This window comes from Salvelinus namaycush, chromosome 16, assembly GCF_016432855.1.
Source record: "Salvelinus namaycush isolate Seneca chromosome 16, SaNama_1.0, whole genome shotgun sequence".
Lineage (NCBI taxonomy): Eukaryota > Metazoa > Chordata > Actinopteri > Salmoniformes > Salmonidae > Salvelinus > Salvelinus namaycush.
The window spans coordinates 1-17500 of NC_052322.1; the positions used below are offsets into that span (position 1 = coordinate 1).

The following is a 17500-nucleotide window of genomic DNA, read 5'->3' on the forward strand; positions in this document are numbered from 1 at the left end:
ACTACCATGTGTTTTTAAACTTTCACAAACAACTGCCGTTTTGACCCCTTTCCCAACATTTTACAGAAAACAATGTTTTCTATATAAAATCTACCCCTACTCTTCTGCTTTTCAAGCAACAAGTCGGATTTCAAATCGGGTCTACCAATCTGTAACTAGAGCTTTTTTTGTAACCCTTCGCCTGTTTTTCTGGCTTCGGTAAAAAATGTCAGAAGTTAGCAGATTCATTCAATTCAAAACAACTATCATTTTGACCACTAAACCAAAGAGTTTGACAAAAATATATTGGATTAAAACTTCCCTCTACTTCTCTGCTTGTCAAATGCGGAGAAGGTTTATTCAGTATGGAACTTACGTTACAGCAGTTTTACTAAATGCACTACCATGTGTTTTTTAAACTTTCACAAACAACTGCCGTTTTGACCCCTTTCCCAACATTTTACAGAAAACAATGTTTTCTATATAAAATCTACCCCTACTCTTCTGCTTTTCAAGCAACAAGTCGGATTTCAAATCGGGTCTACCAATCTGTAACTAGAGCTTTTTTTGTAACCCTTCGCCTGTTTTTCTGGCTTCGGTAAAAAATGTCAGAAGTTAGCAGATTCATTCAATTCAAAACAACTATCATTTTGACCACTAAACCAAAGAGTTTGACAAAAATATATTGGATTAAAACTTCCCTCTACTTCTCTGCTTGTCAAATGCGGAGAAGGTTTATTCAGTATGGAACTTACGTTACAGCAGTTTTACTAAATGCACTACCATGTGTTTTTTAAACTTTCACAAACAACTGCCGTTTTGACCACTTTCCCAACATTTTACAGAAAACAATGTTTTCTATATAAAATCTACCCCTACTCTTCTGCTTTTCAAGCAACAAGTCGGATTTCAAATCGGGTCTACCAATCTGTAACTAGAGCTTTTTTTGTAACCCTTCGCCTGTTTTTCTGGCTTCGGTAAAAAATGTCAGAAGTTAGCAGATTCATTCAATTCAAAACAACTATCATTTTGACCACTAAACCAAAGAGTTTGACAAAAATATCTTGGATTAAAACTTCCCTCTACTTCTCTGCTTGTCAAATGCGGAGAAGGTTTATTCAGTATGGAACTTACGTTACAGCAGTTTTACTAAATGCACTACCATGTGTTTTTTAAACTTTCACAAACAACTGCCGTTTTGACCCCTTTCCCAACATTTTACAGAAAACAATGTTTTCTATATAAAATCTACCCCTACTCTTCTGCTTTTCAAGCAACAAGTCGGATTTCAAATCGGGTCTACCAATCTGTAACTAGAGCTTTTTTTGTAACCCTTCGCCTGTTTTTCTGGCTTCGGTAAAAAATGTCAGAAGTTAGCAGATTCATTCAATTCAAAACAACTAACATTTTGACCACTAAACCAAAGAGTTTGACAAAAATATATTGGATTAAAACTTCCCTCTACTTCTCTGCTTGTCAAATGCGGAGAAGGTTTATTCAGTATGGAACTTACGTTACAGCAGTTTTACTAAATGCACTACCATGTGTTTTTTTAAACTTTCACAAACAACTGCCGTTTTGACCCCTTTCCCAACATTTTACAGAAAACAATGTTTTCTATATAAAATCTACCCCTACTCTTCTGCTTTTCAAGCAACAAGTCGGATTTCAAATCGGGTCTACCAATCTGTAACTAGAGCTATTTTTGTAACCCTTCGCCTGTTTTTCTGGCTTCGGTAAAAAATGTCAGAAGTTAGCAGATTCATTCAATTCAAAACAACTATCATTTTGACCACTAAACCAAAGAGTTTGACAAAAATATATTGGATTAAAACTTCCCTCTACTTCTCTGCTTGTCAAATGCGGAGAAGGTTTATTCAGTACAGTAATCCCTCGTTTATCGCGGGGGTTACGTTCCGAAAATGACCCGCGATAAGTGAAATCCGCGAAATAGAAAACTTTTTTTTTTTTTACAATTAGCAACTATTACATGTATACAAATACAGTGACTCACGTGTAGGCCGTTTCGTCGACATTATGGGTTTAGGAGATGTTCGAAATTACAAGATAATTTGGCCAACTTAATGTAAATTTGCCAAGCTGTTTTATGTACGTACACATAACTGCACGAGACGACAAAATGATAGCACAATTCGTAGCATGTTTTGATACAAGAAGCGGGAGTGAGTTTTTAGCGAATCAGAATGCAGAGCACAATGCACCAAAAAAAAAAAAAAAATGCATTATGAAAATCCGCGAAATAGCGAATCCGCGATAAGTGAACCGCGAAGTGGCGAGGGATCACTGTATGGAACTTACGTTACAGCAGTTTTACTAAATGCACTACCATGTGTTTTTTAAACTTTCACAAACAACAGCCGTTTTGACCCCTTTCCCAACATTTTACAGAAAACAATGTTTTCTATATAAAATCTACCCCTACTCTTCTGCTTTTCAAGCAACAAGTCGGATTTCAAATCGGGTCTACCAATCTGTAACTAGAGCTCTTTTTGTAACCCTTCGCCCTGTTTTTCTGGCTTCGGTAAAAAAATGTCAGAAGTTAGCAGATTCATTCAATTCAAAACAACTATCATTTTGACCACTAAACCAAAGAGTTTGACAAAAATATATTGGATTAAAACTTCCCTCTACTTCTCTGCTTGTCAAATGCGGAGAAGGTTTATTCAGTATGGAACTTACGTTACAGCAGTTTTACTAAATGCACTACCATGTGTTTTTTAAACTTTCACAAACAACTGCCGTTTTGACCCCTTTCCCAACATTTTACAGAAAACAATGTTTTCTATATAAAATCTACCCCTACTCTTCTGCTTTTCAAGCAACAAGTCGGATTTCAAATCGGGTCTACCAATCTGTAACTAGAGCTATTTTTGTAACCCTTCGCCTGTTTTTCTGGCTTCGGTAAAAAATGTCAGAAGTTAGCAGATTCATTCAATTCAAAACAACTATCATTTTGACCACTAAACCAAAGAGTTTGACAAAAATATATTGGATTAAAACTTCCCTCTACTTCTCTGCTTGTCAAATGCGGAGAAGGTTTATTCAGTATGGAACTTACGTTACAGCAGTTTTACTAAATGCACTACCATGTGTTTTTTAAACTTTCACAAACAACTGCCGTTTTGACCCCTTTCCCAACATTTTACAGAAAACAATGTTTTCTATATAAAATCTACCCCTACTCTTCTGCTTTTCAAGCAACAAGTCGGATTTCAAATCGGGTCTACCAATCTGTAACTAGAGCTTTTTTTGTAACCCTTCGCCTGTTTTTCTGGCTTCGGTAAAAAATGTCAGAAGTTAGCAGATTCATTCAATTCAAAACAACTATCATTTTGACCACTAAACCAAAGAGTTTGACAAAAATATATTGGATTAAAACTTCCCTCTACTTCTCTGCTTGTCAAATGCGGAGAAGGTTTATTCAGTATGGAACTTACGTTACAGCAGTTTTACTAAATGCACTACCATGTGTTTTTTAAACTTTCACAAACAACTGCCGTTTTGACCACTTTCCCAACATTTTACAGAAAACAATGTTTTCTATATAAAATCTACCCCTACTCTTCTGCTTTTCAAGCAACAAGTCGGATTTCAAATCGGGTCTACCAATCTGTAACTAGAGCTTTTTTTGTAACCCTTCGCCTGTTTTTCTGGCTTCGGTAAAAAATGTCAGAAGTTAGCAGATTCATTCAATTCAAAACAACTATCATTTTGACCACTAAACCAAAGAGTTTGACAAAAATATCTTGGATTAAAACTTCCCTCTACTTCTCTGCTTGTCAAATGCGGAGAAGGTTTATTCAGTATGGAACTTACGTTACAGCAGTTTTACTAAATGCACTACCATGTGTTTTTTAAACTTTCACAAACAACTGCCGTTTTGACCCCTTTCCCAACATTTTACAGAAAACAATGTTTTCTATATAAAATCTACCCCTACTCTTCTGCTTTTCAAGCAACAAGTCGGATTTCAAATCGGGTCTACCAATCTGTAACTAGAGCTATTTTTGTAACCCTTCGCCTGTTTTTCTGGCTTCGGTAAAAAATGTCAGAAGTTAGCAGATTCATTCAATTCAAAACAACTATCATTTTGACCACTAAACCAAAGAGTTTGACAAAAATATATTGGATTAAAACTTCCCTCTACTTCTCTGCTTGTCAAATGCGGAGAAGGTTTATTCAGTATGGAACTTACGTTACAGCAGTTTTACTAAATGACTTTATATGGTGTACCAGGAGCAGCTCCTTCGCTTACGGCCTTACCAGCCTGAATACGCCCATCCTGATTGGAGAAGTGACGACAGGTGCGAGTGTCTGAGCTGTGAGTGAGTGTTTGCTGGAGAGTGTTTGCTCGAGAGCTATTTTTGCTAATTAATTGGTTTTTGCAATATAATTTATTATTTTCTTCAGTTGAATAGTTTAAAGTTTGGTTAGTCTTCCCCCTTGCAGGTTTTCTGCTTGGGGGAGAGCCTTTTTTGGACCCATTTTTTGATATATTATGACGGACAACATGGCAACGACAAACGGAATGGAAAAGGACAACGAAAATGCGCAACGGAAGAAAAATGAAGATAAAGAAGGAATGAAATATGGAAAAGAATACACGGTGGCAATTGAGTTGGAAGGAGAAGACAAAGTGACGACAATGGAACTACTAAGAGCAATTAAGGAGGTGTGTGGAGAGGTGGTGGGATGCCGAATGAAAGGAGAAAAGAAGTATGAAGTTACGATGAGGAATGAAAAAGGAAAAGAACGGCTAATGGATGGAATACGAATAAAGGACACCAAGATACTGGCGAGAGATATTAATGTGAAGGAAGTGGTGGTGTCGTTCATGAATCTGCCTGTATACATGGAAGACAGTGCTATATTGGGCAAGCTATGTAGCTGGGGTGTATCAGCAGTCTCTGAAATCAGGAGGAGAGTTTGGCCAGGCACGGATATAGCAGATGGCACGAGATACTGCAAAGTCAAATTCACTGATACTGTGAAATCACTGCCGTACTCTACAAAGTTTGATACGCTTGAAGGTGGAGAGTACTTTAGAGTCATGCATGATAAGCAGGTCAGAGTTTGTAGGCTTTGTATTCAGCCTGGGCATATTGTGAAGGACTGCCCTGAATTTAAATGTTATAAGTGCGGGAAGCAAGGGCATTATGCAAGAGAATGTGTAGGTGGAAAGGAAAGGGCATTTTGCGAAGGATGTCGCATGAGAGCTGACGAGTGCAAATGTGGAGAGGTTGTGAATGAGGAGGGGAGCCAGGATCTTTTTGTGGAGGCTGATGTATCATCCCGAGTAGAAGAAGACGATGGAGGAGAAGACGTGGTGGAGGGAGGAGAGACGGAGAAAAGAAGAGGGGAAAAGATGGAACAGAAGACGGAGGAAATAGGAGGCAGTATGGATTCAGAGATAAGAAGAGGGAGTTTTCAGGAGGAGGACGGGAGTGGGATGGGTGGAGGCACTGGGGACTCACAGTTTTTGGGGGGGGCCTCGGGCTATGTGGGTGCTTCGGAAGGAGGTGAAGTGGAGGGGAGTGGGATGCTGACAACTATACAGGAGACGCAAATGGATACAAGCAGCACAACAGGCACAGGAAAGAAGAATTCGAGTTGGTTGGAAGAGATGGATTTAGAGGCAATTTCAGATTCAGAAGACATGGAAAAGATTGATAGAGCAAGGGTAAGCTACAGGAAGAGGAAAGTGGCGTTGGAGGTGAAAAAGGACGAAAAAGGAAGAAAACATGACAAAAGGTAGAGGAAAATGAGAAAATATATTTTCTTATTATTATTTATTGGAATGGTTAATTGTATGTCAATCAATGCGAATGGTTTAAGAACAATGGAAAAATTTCAAAGAATAGTTAAAATGAAGAATTCGGATATTTTATGCCTGCAAGAAACACATTGGGACAATGTATGTATTTTAGAAGTAAAAAAAATATGGAGAGATTTTATTTTTGTTAACAATGGCAGGGGGAATTCAAGTGGGGTTGCTATTTTATTGAGGAAGGATGTGGTGGATAAAGTGAAACAGATATATAATGATAATAATGGGAGGATTTTAATTGTAGATTTTGAATATATGAGTAGGGTTTTTAGAATTATAAATATTTATGCGCCTAATACTGAAATAGAGCGCAAAGATTTATTTTTAGAAATAGGAAAATGGTGTGAGGGAAACTGTATTGTAGTTGGGGATTTTAATGTTAAAATGGATAGACTGGATATGACAAGAGGAGCTATTTTTAGAAGTGATGTATCTAGGGGGGTTTTAAAGAAGATGATGATAGAAAAAGGAATGATTGATATATGGAGGGATGAGAATCCGTACAAGAGAGAATTTTCTAGAAGGCAGGTGGTTTTAGGGGAGTTGAAACAGACACGGATAGATCTGGTTTTAGTAAATGAAGGGTTAAGGAATTTTATGAAGGATATTAAGTATATTTTTACAACTTTTAGTGATCATGCTGGGTTAACATTTTCGGTGGGGTTAGATAGGGAGGGGAAAGGGGGGGGAGTGTGGTGTATGAATGCAAGGTATCTAGGTGATGAGGAATATGGAATACAACTTAAATCTTTGATAGAACATGAAATGGAGGATAAGCAAAAAGGGAATGATAAGTGCCAGTGGTGGGAAAATGTTAAGAAAAAAATAAAAGATTTTAGTATTAGATATGCAAGGAAGAAAAGGAGTAGGATGACAAGAGAAGAAAATTATTTAAGAGCAAAATTGAATGAAGAAATGAGGAAATGTGATATTGATCCTATTTATAATATTGAAAGGTTTTTAGATTTAAAGGCACAATTGAGCAAATGTGAAATAGATAAATGTAAGGGGGCATCTATTAGAAGTAGGGCAAAGTATGTTTTAGAAGGGGAGAAATGTACGTCTTTTTTTCTTGGTTTAGAGAAAACTAAACAGACGAAATCATATATTAGTGAGATAGAAAATGTAAAGGGTGAAGTGGTAAATGATTATGTTGAGATATTAGAAACTGTACAGAATTTTTATAAGGATTTATTTAAGAAAGGGGAGGTGGATGAAGAGTGTGTAAAGGAGATTTTAGGTAGTGTGGATGTGCAAATTGGTGTTGAGGAAAAGCAAATATGTGATAGGAAGATAACAGTGGATGAAGTGAAAGATGCAATTAAGGGATTACAAATAAATAAAAGTCCTGGAGTAGATGGACTAATTGCAGAGTTTTACAAAATGTATGAAAGTTTTTTAGCACCGATTTTAATGGAAGTGTATCAATATATGGAAGATAATAATACTGTTTCAGACTCCATGGTGACAGGACTGATATCGGTTTTATATAAAAATAAGGGGAGCAAAATGAAATTAGAAAATTATAGGCCAATTAGTTTATTAAATTCAGATTATAAGATTTTAGCTAAGATATTGGCGAATAGGATGAAGATGGTTTTAAATGATATTATAGCACCTACACAAAATTATAGTGTGCCTGGAAGAGACATAGCTGATACCATCATTACACTTAGAGATGTGATAAATAAAATGAATAGCGATAAGAGAGGGGGAATTGTTTTAAGTATAGATTTTAATAAAGCTTTTGACAGGGTGGAACATGATTTTATGTTTAGGGTACTGGAAAAATATGGGTTTGGAAATAGAATAATAGGATGGATAAAATTATTATATAGAAAGGCAAAAAGTAGGGTAAAATGTAATGGGGTTTTAACAGATTCTTTTATTCTTGAGAGATCAGTGAGACAGGGGTGCCCTTTATCAGCATTACTGTATGTTTTATCGGTAGAACCCTTAGCGGCATACCTTAAAAAATATCATTTTATAAATTGTGTAGAGACTCCGCAAGGAGGTTTTAGTTTAATTCATCAATATGCAGACGATACCACAATAACAGTTAGAGATGAGGAAAGTGTTAAAAGGGTGATGGAGTGTTTTAAAGTATATGAGAAAGCCTCAGGAGCAAAAGTGAATATGGAGAAGTCAGTAATAATGTATGTTGGGAAGATTAATGAGGAGATTTTTCCTTTTAAAATGGTAAATGATTATTTTAAGGTGTTAGGTGTGTTTTTAGGGGTGAAGGAACAGGAAGCTAGGGATATGACATGGAGTGGGGTTATAAACAAAGTTAGGAAGGTGGTAAATATGTGGAGGGGGAGGTCTTTGAAATTAAAAGGGAAAGTAATTGTCATAAATTCATTGTTGATGTCAATTTTTATTTATGTAATGAATGTTTTGGATATGCCAGAATGGGTTTTATCTGAAATGAATAAAATTGTAGTTGATTTTTTATGGGAAGGGAAGGGGGTGAAAATAGCTTTTAAAACTTTGATTGCAGGTTATGAGGAGGGGGGCTTGAAGTTGGTGGATTTAAATGTGAGGAAAACAGCAATTAGAGTCAAAATGGTACGTAAATATTTATATGGGGAATTAGATTATGGATGGAAAAGATTTTTTAAGGAGTATTTGCAGGAGGTTGGGAGGATGGGGGACAATGGTTTATTGATGTGTATGAAAAAGGAAATGTTAGGTAATATACCTTTGTTTTATAGAGAAGTGTTTGAGGCTTGGGGGGAGTTTTTACCAAATATTTATTATGAGTGTACCATTTTAGACAATATTTTAAATCAGCCAATTTTTTTAAATCCCAAGATACAGTATAATAATAAGATGTTGTTTTGTAAATATTTTATGAGGGCTGGGATGAGACAGATTGGGGACATCTTATATGAGGTAATTCCGGGGTTCCTTCCAAGTCAGGCAATATTTGATAATGTGGTTGAAGAAAATGATGAAATAAGTAGAACTACTGTGGAGAACATGTATAAGAGAATATTAGGATGTCTTCCTGGGGAGTGGGGTGTTTTAATAAATAAAGAGGTGGCAACAAGAGCTAGGGGTTTACCGGTTTTATATTATGAAGGTAATGGGAAGAAGCATGATTTGTCAGGTTTGAAAGTTAAAAAAGTTTATGAAAAATGTATTTTAAGAGAGATAAAAACTCCTGCTTCGGAAAAAGTGTGGTCTAGGGTGTTTGCAAATATAGATGTAAAATCAATATGGAAGAATGTAAATGTAAAATATAATTCTATAGAATGTGAAGACAATGATTTTAAAATGAAACATAATAGAATTTTTACGAACGTGGTTTTACATCAAATAAATAGAGATATTAAAAGAGAATGTGATATTTGTGGTACGGGGGTGGAAAATTTTATGCACTTTTTTGTTGAATGTAGTAGATTAGATGAGTTTCATAAGTTTTTAAAGGGGATTTTAGTACAACAGTGGGGAGAAGAGATTGTTGCTGGGGTTGAGTGGAGGAGGTTGTTTCTTTTTGGTTTAACTGGGAAAAGCAAAGTTATTAATTTTAATTTGATGAATTTTGTTCTTAGTCATGCCAGATACGCTGTAAGACTAAGAAGGAATTTGGGACATTATGAAGGGAAAATTGTGAGTGTAGAGGTTTTATTTAGAAGTATGTTAGAGAAAGATATAGAAGTAATATATAAATATGGTGGATGTAATTTTGAAAAATTGTTTGTGTGGGGGAGCAATTTTATTGAAATTGAGTCGAATGGAAAACTTGTTTTTAATTATTAATTGGTTTTGGTGGATGATTGTGTTTCTAATAGGTTTTATTTTCTTTTCTTTTTTTGATTTTGTAAAAGGATGAATTGTTCAACCTTTTGATTGTTGATTGAATGTTGTAAATGTTATGTGTTTCTTCATAATAAAATAAAAAAAAAATAAAAGTACGCCCGATCTCGTCTGATCTTGGAAGCTAAGCAGGGTCGGGCCTAGTTAGTACTTGGATGGGAGACCCCCTTGGGATACCAGGTGCTGTAAGTATTTTGTCCACTAGGGTGTGCTCTTGCATTATTACATCTGCAACACTGCCTTGTCGTAAGCAATGTATAAAGTACATGTAATTTCTTCCACTTTTTGAGTGACCCAAAGTTCAAGCTGCTTATCTAATTGGTGAAAATGCAATGTCAATTTATCAGACTCACTTTGACTTTATATGGTGTACCAGGAGTTGTTCCTTTGCTTACGGCCATACCAGCCTGAATACGCCTGAGCTCCTCTGATCTTGGAAGCTAAGCAGGGTTGGGCCTGGTTAGTACGTGGATAGGAGACCACCTGGGAATACCAGGTGCTTTAAGCATTTTGTCCACTAGGGTGTGCTCTTGCATTATTTCATCAGCATCACTGCCTTGTCGTAAGCATTTGATGCTACAGTATGTGTAATTTCTTCCACTTTTTGAGTTACTCTCGAGAGGTTGCGCACTTGGTTGCGGGGGTAGAGTATTCTCAGACATTTTTTAGTGACCATGATGCTCTGCTTTTCCGGCTGGGTGCATCAGGGGAGGGGAGGGGGGGTGGTCTGTGGTGTCTTAATGCCAGTCTGCTGAAGGATGAGGGGTTTAAGGCAGCAGTGAAAGAGTGTGTGAATGACGCCGTGTCAGATCCTCTATTTGAGTCTGATGTGAGTGTGTGGTGGGAAGGATTAAAAGGGGAGTTCAAGCGGCTGGCAATATCTAGTGCAAGACAGGCAAATGTGTTAAGGAGGAGGGAGGAGAGGATTCTTAAATCCCGCCTGTTATTGGAATTAGAAAAGGTAGAAAACTGTCCAGGCTATGATGTTACAGAGTACCTGAGGGTGAGGGAGGAGTTGAGGGTAGTAGAGAGGCACAGGTGTATGGGGGCAGTGGTGAGGAGTAGAGCACAGTATGTGGTGGATGGGGAGAAGAATACTGCTTTTTTCCTGGGGTTAGAAAGGAGGATGCAGGAAAGGAGTTTTCTAACGGAGCTGTTAAATGAGAGAGGGGAGAGGGTGACAGATCTGGAAGGTATTTTAAATACAGTGCATTCCTTTTATAAGGGCTTATTTACGTCGGGAGGGGTAGATGAAGTGTGTACGAGAAGAGTGCTAGATGAAGTGGAGGCTAGGGTGTCGACTGAGGATGCAGAGATGTGTGATGCTGATTTTACATTGGCAGAGGTTAAAGCTGCTATCTTGGGCCTGAACTTAAATAAGAGCCCGGGTTCAGATGGTCTTACTGCAGAGTTTTACCGAGAGTTTAGGGACATACTGGCCCCACTGATGCTGCGTGTGTATGTGTGTATGGAGGAGAAGAGGGTAGTCCCTGAATCTTTAGCTATGGGTGTGTTGACTATGTTATATAAAGGGAAGGGGAGCAGACTGAAATTAGAGAACTACAGACCAATAACCCTTTTGAACTCAGACAATAAGGTGCTAGCTAAGATAATGGCAAATAGGTTGAATAAGGTGATGGGAAGCATCATAGCACCTACTCAGGCCTATGGAGTTCCAGGGCGGGATGTAGTGGACACCCTCTGCACTATCCGGGATGTAGTGAAGCAGATGCAGGAAGTGGGTGGGGCGGTGCTCTGTCTAGATCTGAATAAAGCTTTTGATCGGGTGGAGCATCGGTTCCTGTTAGAGGCTTTGGCAAGATTTGGGTTCGGGCCTCGTCTTAAAGAATGGGTGAAGCTTTTGTATGGGTCAGCTTGCAGTGTCGTTAAATGTAATGGTGTGCTAACTGATTCCTTTCCCCTGGGCAGGTCTGTTAGGCAGGGTTGTCCATTGTCTGCATTGCTATACAGCATCTCAGTAGAGCCTTTAGCGGCGTTTGTAAAGCGTGATGGAGGAGTGCATGGAGTGGACCTCCCGGGGGGAGGCGTCAGAGTAATGCATCATTATGCTGATGATACCACATGTACGGTGCGGGATGGAGAGAGTGTGAATTGTCTGATGAAGTGTTTTGATGTGTATGGGAGAGCTTCTGGGGCTAAGGTGAATGTAGAAAAGTCACAAATGTTATGTGCTGATGATAATGTTATAAGTACATGTAACATTCCTTTTAAGACTGTTAAGGGGCATGTGAGAATTTTGGGTGTGAATGTTGGGGTAGATGAGCGGGAGGCGAGGGACTTAACTTGGACAGGGGTGATTAATAAAATAAAGACGACTTTGAATTGCTGGAAACAAAGGAAATTAAAATTGAGGGGGAAAGTGGTGGTGGTGAATGCATTGTTGATGTCAAAATGTTTGTATACCTTAGGGGTTATGGACATGCCGGAATGGGTTCTGAAGGGAATTAATAATTTAGTGTCTGATTTCCTGTGGGGTGGGAAGGGGGTGAAGATTGCTCACGATGTGATGATAGCAGATTATGATAGGGGTGGGTTGAGATTGATGGATCTGGAGGTGAAGTTAAAAGCCATGAGGGTTAAGAGAGTGCAACGGTTTTTGTATGGGGAGGAGGGTCAGGGGTGGAAGGAGTTTTTCAGGCATTGGTTGCATAGGAGTGGAGGTTGTGGGGATTATGGGTTGTTAATGTGTTTTAAGCCTAGCATGTATGCAGAGGTGCCTGAGTTTTACCAGGAGGTGTTCAGGGCCTGGGCAGAGTTCTTACCGCAGGTAAGTTATGAGTGTGACTCTATAGGGGTGATTTTGAATATATCGGTTTTTCTGAACCCAATGCTGAAATCAGAGGGAAAGATGCTGGAGAGTAAGGTAATAATGAAGGCAGGCATGATAAGAGTGAGGGACTTTAGGTATGAGGTGGTGCCGGGGTTCCTGCCTGATCAGGCGATAGTAGATACTGTCTGGGGTGTAGATGAAGATGTCAGAAAAGGGACGGTGTTGCGAATGTATGAGAGGATAAAGGAGTGTGTTCCAGGGGAGTGGGTGAGGCTGCTGGACAATCATTCGAGTAATGGAGTCTTAGAGACCTTGCCTGAGATGAAGGTGAAATGTGGAGAGACCATGCAAGCCTTATCCTCTACCCAGGTGAGGGCCTTATACTGGGCTATTATTACCAGGAAGGTCAGGGCGCCGGCATCAGAGAAAGTGTGGAGGCAAGTTTTTCCAGGGATGGAAGTTGAGAGGTTATGGGAAAACATGGTAGTGAGGCTCAACAGTCTCGAATGTACCCATTTTGATTTTATGTTGAGGCACAACCGTGTTTTTACTAAGGTGGTGTTACATCAGGTAGACAGGTCAGTGTCTCCTGTGTGTGTGATGTATGTAGAGATGAGGATGAAATCTGATGCACATGATGTTTGAATGTGTTGATGTAGCTGGGTTTTATGTGAGGTTGAGGGAAATGTTAGAAAGGTACTGGGGAGAAGAGATAATAGGTGGGGTTGATTGGAGGTGGTTGGTATTGTTTGGAGTGGGTCAGCATGTGAGGGGGGTGAATATTGTATCGTTGAATTTTATGCTGTCACATGCAAGGTATGCGGTATATTCTAGGAGGAACTTGGCAAGGTTTGAGGGAAAGAGGGTGACAGTGTGGAAGGTATTTGAAGGATTGATAAGGAAGGATGTAGATTTGATGTATAGGTCTAAGCAGGAGGATTTTGAGAGGGTGTTTATGAAGGATTGTGGATTTATTGCTGTGGGGGAGGACGGTGGTTTGGTGTATGGGTTTTGATGTGTAAAGTGTTGGAGATATCATTAAAAATATTTTTATTTTATTTTTATTTTTTTATTTTTTGTGGAATTTGTCTTAACAAAGTCTTGTATGCATTGGTTGTATAATTCTGGTATTTTAATTTCTTTGGGTTTTTTGATTTGATAGGGGGTGAATTGTTTGCCTGCCTATGTTTAGTAATGTGTTGATTGAAATGGTTTTTGCATATTGAATTTGTAAATATTGTAAAACAAGAATTTTTTATATAATAAAAAAAAATAATAATAATAAAAATAAAAATACGCCCGAGCTCGTCTGATCTTGGAAGCTAAGCAGGGTCGGGCCTGGTTAGTACTTGAATGGGAGACCGCCTGGGAAAAACAGGTGCTGTAAGCATTTTGTCCACTAGGGTGTGCTCTTGCATTATTTCATCAGCAACACTGCCATATGCATTTGATGCTACAGTATGTGTAATTTCTTCCACCTTTTGAGTGACCCAAAGTTCAAGCTGCTTATCTAATTGGTGAAAATGCAATGTCAATTTATCAGACTCACTTTGACTTTATATGGTGTACCAGGAGTTGTTCCTTCACTGACGGCCATACCAGCCTGAATACGCCCATCCTGATTGGAGAAGTGACGACAGGTGCGAGTGTCTGAGCTGTGAGTGAGTGTTTGCTGGAGAGTGTTTGCTCGAGAGCTATTTTTGTTAATTAATTGGTTTTTGCAATATAATTTATTATTTTCTTCAGTTGAATAGTTTAAAGTTTGGTTAGTCTTCCCCCTTGCAGGTTTTCTGCTTGGGGGAGAGCCTTTTTTGGACCCATTTTTTGATATATTATGACGGACAACATGGCAACGACAAACGGAATGGAAAAGGACAACGAAAATGCGCAACGGAAGAAAAATGAAGATAAAGAAGGAATGAAATATGGAAAAGAATACACGGTGGCAATTGAGTTGGAAGGAGAAGACAAAGTGACGACAATGGAACTACTAAGAGCAATTAAGGAGGTGTGTGGAGAGGTGGTGGGATGCCGAATGAAAGGAGAAAAGAAGTATGAAGTTACGATGAGGAATGAAAAAGGAAAAGAACGGCTAATGGATGGAATACGAATAAAGGACACCAAGATACTGGCGAGAGATATTAATGTGAAGGAAGTGGTGGTGTCGTTCATGAATCTGCCTGTATACATGGAAGACAGTGCTATATTGGGCAAGCTATGTAGCTGGGGTGTATCAGCAGTCTCTGAAATCAGGAGGAGAGTTTGGCCAGGCACGGATATAGCAGATGGCACGAGATACTGCAAAGTCAAATTCACTGATACTGTGAAATCACTGCCGTACTCTACAAAGTTTGATACGCTTGAAGGTGGAGAGTACTTTAGAGTCATGCATGATAAGCAGGTCAGAGTTTGTAGGCTTTGTATTCAGCCTGGGCATATTGTGAAGGACTGCCCTGAATTTAAATGTTATAAGTGCGGGAAGCAAGGGCATTATGCAAGAGAATGTGTAGGTGGAAAGGAAAGGGCATTTTGCGAAGGATGTCGCATGAGAGCTGACGAGTGCAAATGTGGAGAGGTTGTGAATGAGGAGGGGAGCCAGGATCTTTTTGTGGAGGCTGATGTATCATCCCGAGTAGAAGAAGACGATGGAGGAGAAGACGTGGTGGAGGGAGGAGAGACGGAGAAAAGAAGAGGGGAAAAGATGGAACAGAAGACGGAGGAAATAGGAGGCAGTATGGATTCAGAGATAAGAAGAGGGAGTTTTCAGGAGGAGGACGGGAGTGGGATGGGTGGAGGCACTGGGGACTCACAGTTTTTGGGGGGGGCCTCGGGCTATGTGGGTGCTTCGGAAGGAGGTGAAGTGGAGGGGAGTGGGATGCTGACAACTATACAGGAGACGCAAATGGATACAAGCAGCACAACAGGCACAGGAAAGAAGAATTCGAGTTGGTTGGAAGAGATGGATTTAGAGGCAATTTCAGATTCAGAAGACATGGAAAAGATTGATAGAGCAAGGGTAAGCTACAGGAAGAGGAAAGTGGCGTTGGAGGTGAAAAAGGACGAAAAAGGAAGAAAACATGACAAAAGGTAGAGGAAAATGAGAAAATATATTTTCTTATTATTATTTATTGGAATGGTTAATTGTATGTCAATCAATGCGAATGGTTTAAGAACAATGGAAAAATTTCAAAGAATAGTTAAAATGAAGAATTCGGATATTTTATGCCTGCAAGAAACACATTGGGACAATGTATGTATTTTAGAAGTAAAAAAAATATGGAGAGATTTTATTTTTGTTAACAATGGCAGGGGGAATTCAAGTGGGGTTGCTATTTTATTGAGGAAGGATGTGGTGGATAATGTGAAACAGATATATAATGATAATAATGGGAGGATTTTAATTGTAGATTTTGAATATATGAGTAGGGTTTTTAGAATTATAAATATTTATGCGCCTAATACTGAAATAGAGCGCAAAGATTTATTTTTAGAAATAGGAAAATGGTGTGAGGGAAACTGTATTGTAGTTGGGGATTTTAATGTTAAAATGGATAGACTGGATATGACAAGAGGAGCTATTTTTAGAAGTGATGTATCTAGGGGGGTTTTAAAGAAGATGATGATAGAAAAAGGAATGATTGATATATGGAGGGATGAGAATCCGTACAAGAGAGAATTTTCTAGAAGGCAGGTGGTTTTAGGGGAGTTGAAACAGACACGGATAGATCTAGTTTTAGTAAATGAAGGGTTAAGGAATTTTATGAAGGATATTAAGTATATTTTTACAACTTTTAGTGATCATGCTGGGTTAACATTTTCGGTGGGGTTAGATAGGGAGGGGAAAGGGGGGGGAGTGTGGTGTATGAATGCAAGGTATCTAGGTGATGAGGAATATGGAATACAACTTAAATCTTTGATAGAACATGAAATGGAGGATAAGCAAAAAGGGAATGATAAGTGCCAGTGGTGGGAAAATGTTAAGAAAAAAATAAAAGATTTTAGTATTAGATATGCAAGGAAGAAAAGGAGTAGGATGACAAGAGAAGAAAATTATTTAAGAGCAAAATTGAATGAAGAAATGAGGAAATGTGATATTGATCCTATTTATAATATTGAAAGGTTTTTAGATTTAAAGGCACAATTGAGCAAATGTGAAATAGATAAATGTAAGGGGGCATCTATTAGAAGTAGGGCAAAGTATGTTTTAGAAGGGGAGAAATGTACGTCTTTTTTTCTTGGTTTAGAGAAAACTAAACAGACGAAATCATATATTAGTGAGATAGAAAATGTAAAGGGTGAAGTGGTAAATGATTATGTTGAGATATTAGAAACTGTACAGAATTTTTATAAGGATTTATTTAAGAAAGGGGAGGTGGATGAAGAGTGTGTAAAGGAGATTTTAGGTAGTGTGGATGTGCAAATTGGTGTTGAGGAAAAGCAAATATGTGATAGGAAGATAACAGTGGATGAAGTGAAAGATGCAATTAAGGGATTACAAATAAATAAAAGTCCTGGAGTAGATGGACTAATTGCAGAGTTTTACAAAATGTATGAAAGTTTTTTAGCACCGATTTTAATGGAAGTGTATCAATATATGGAAGATAATAATACTGTTTCAGACTCCATGGTGACAGGACTGATATCGGTTTTATATAAAAATAAGGGGAGCAAAATGAAATTAGAAAATTATAGGCCAATTAGTTTATTAAATTCAGATTATAAGATTTTAGCTAAGATATTGGCGAATAGGATGAAGATGGTTTTAAATGATATTATAGCACCTACACAAAATTATAGTGTGCCTGGAAGAGACATAGCTGATACCATCATTACAATTAGAGATGTGATAAATAAAATGAATAGCGATAAGAGAGGGGGAATTGTTTTAAGTATAGATTTTAATAAAGCTTTTGACAGGGTGGAACATGATTTTATGTTTAGGGTACTGGAAAAATATGGGTTTGGAAATAGAATAATAGGATGGATAAAATTATTATATAGAAAGGCAAAAAGTAGGGTAAAATGTAATGGGGTTTTAACAGATTCTTTTATTCTTGAGA

At 38.2% G+C, this 17500-nt stretch overlaps 1 pseudogene; it reads left to right on the forward strand.

Annotated features, from left to right (window-relative positions):
• The first annotated feature begins 10038 nt into the window (after positions 1-10038).
• LOC120061731 lies at positions 10039-10157 on the forward strand (annotated as a pseudogene).
• Positions 10158-17500: the final 7343 nt, after the last annotated feature.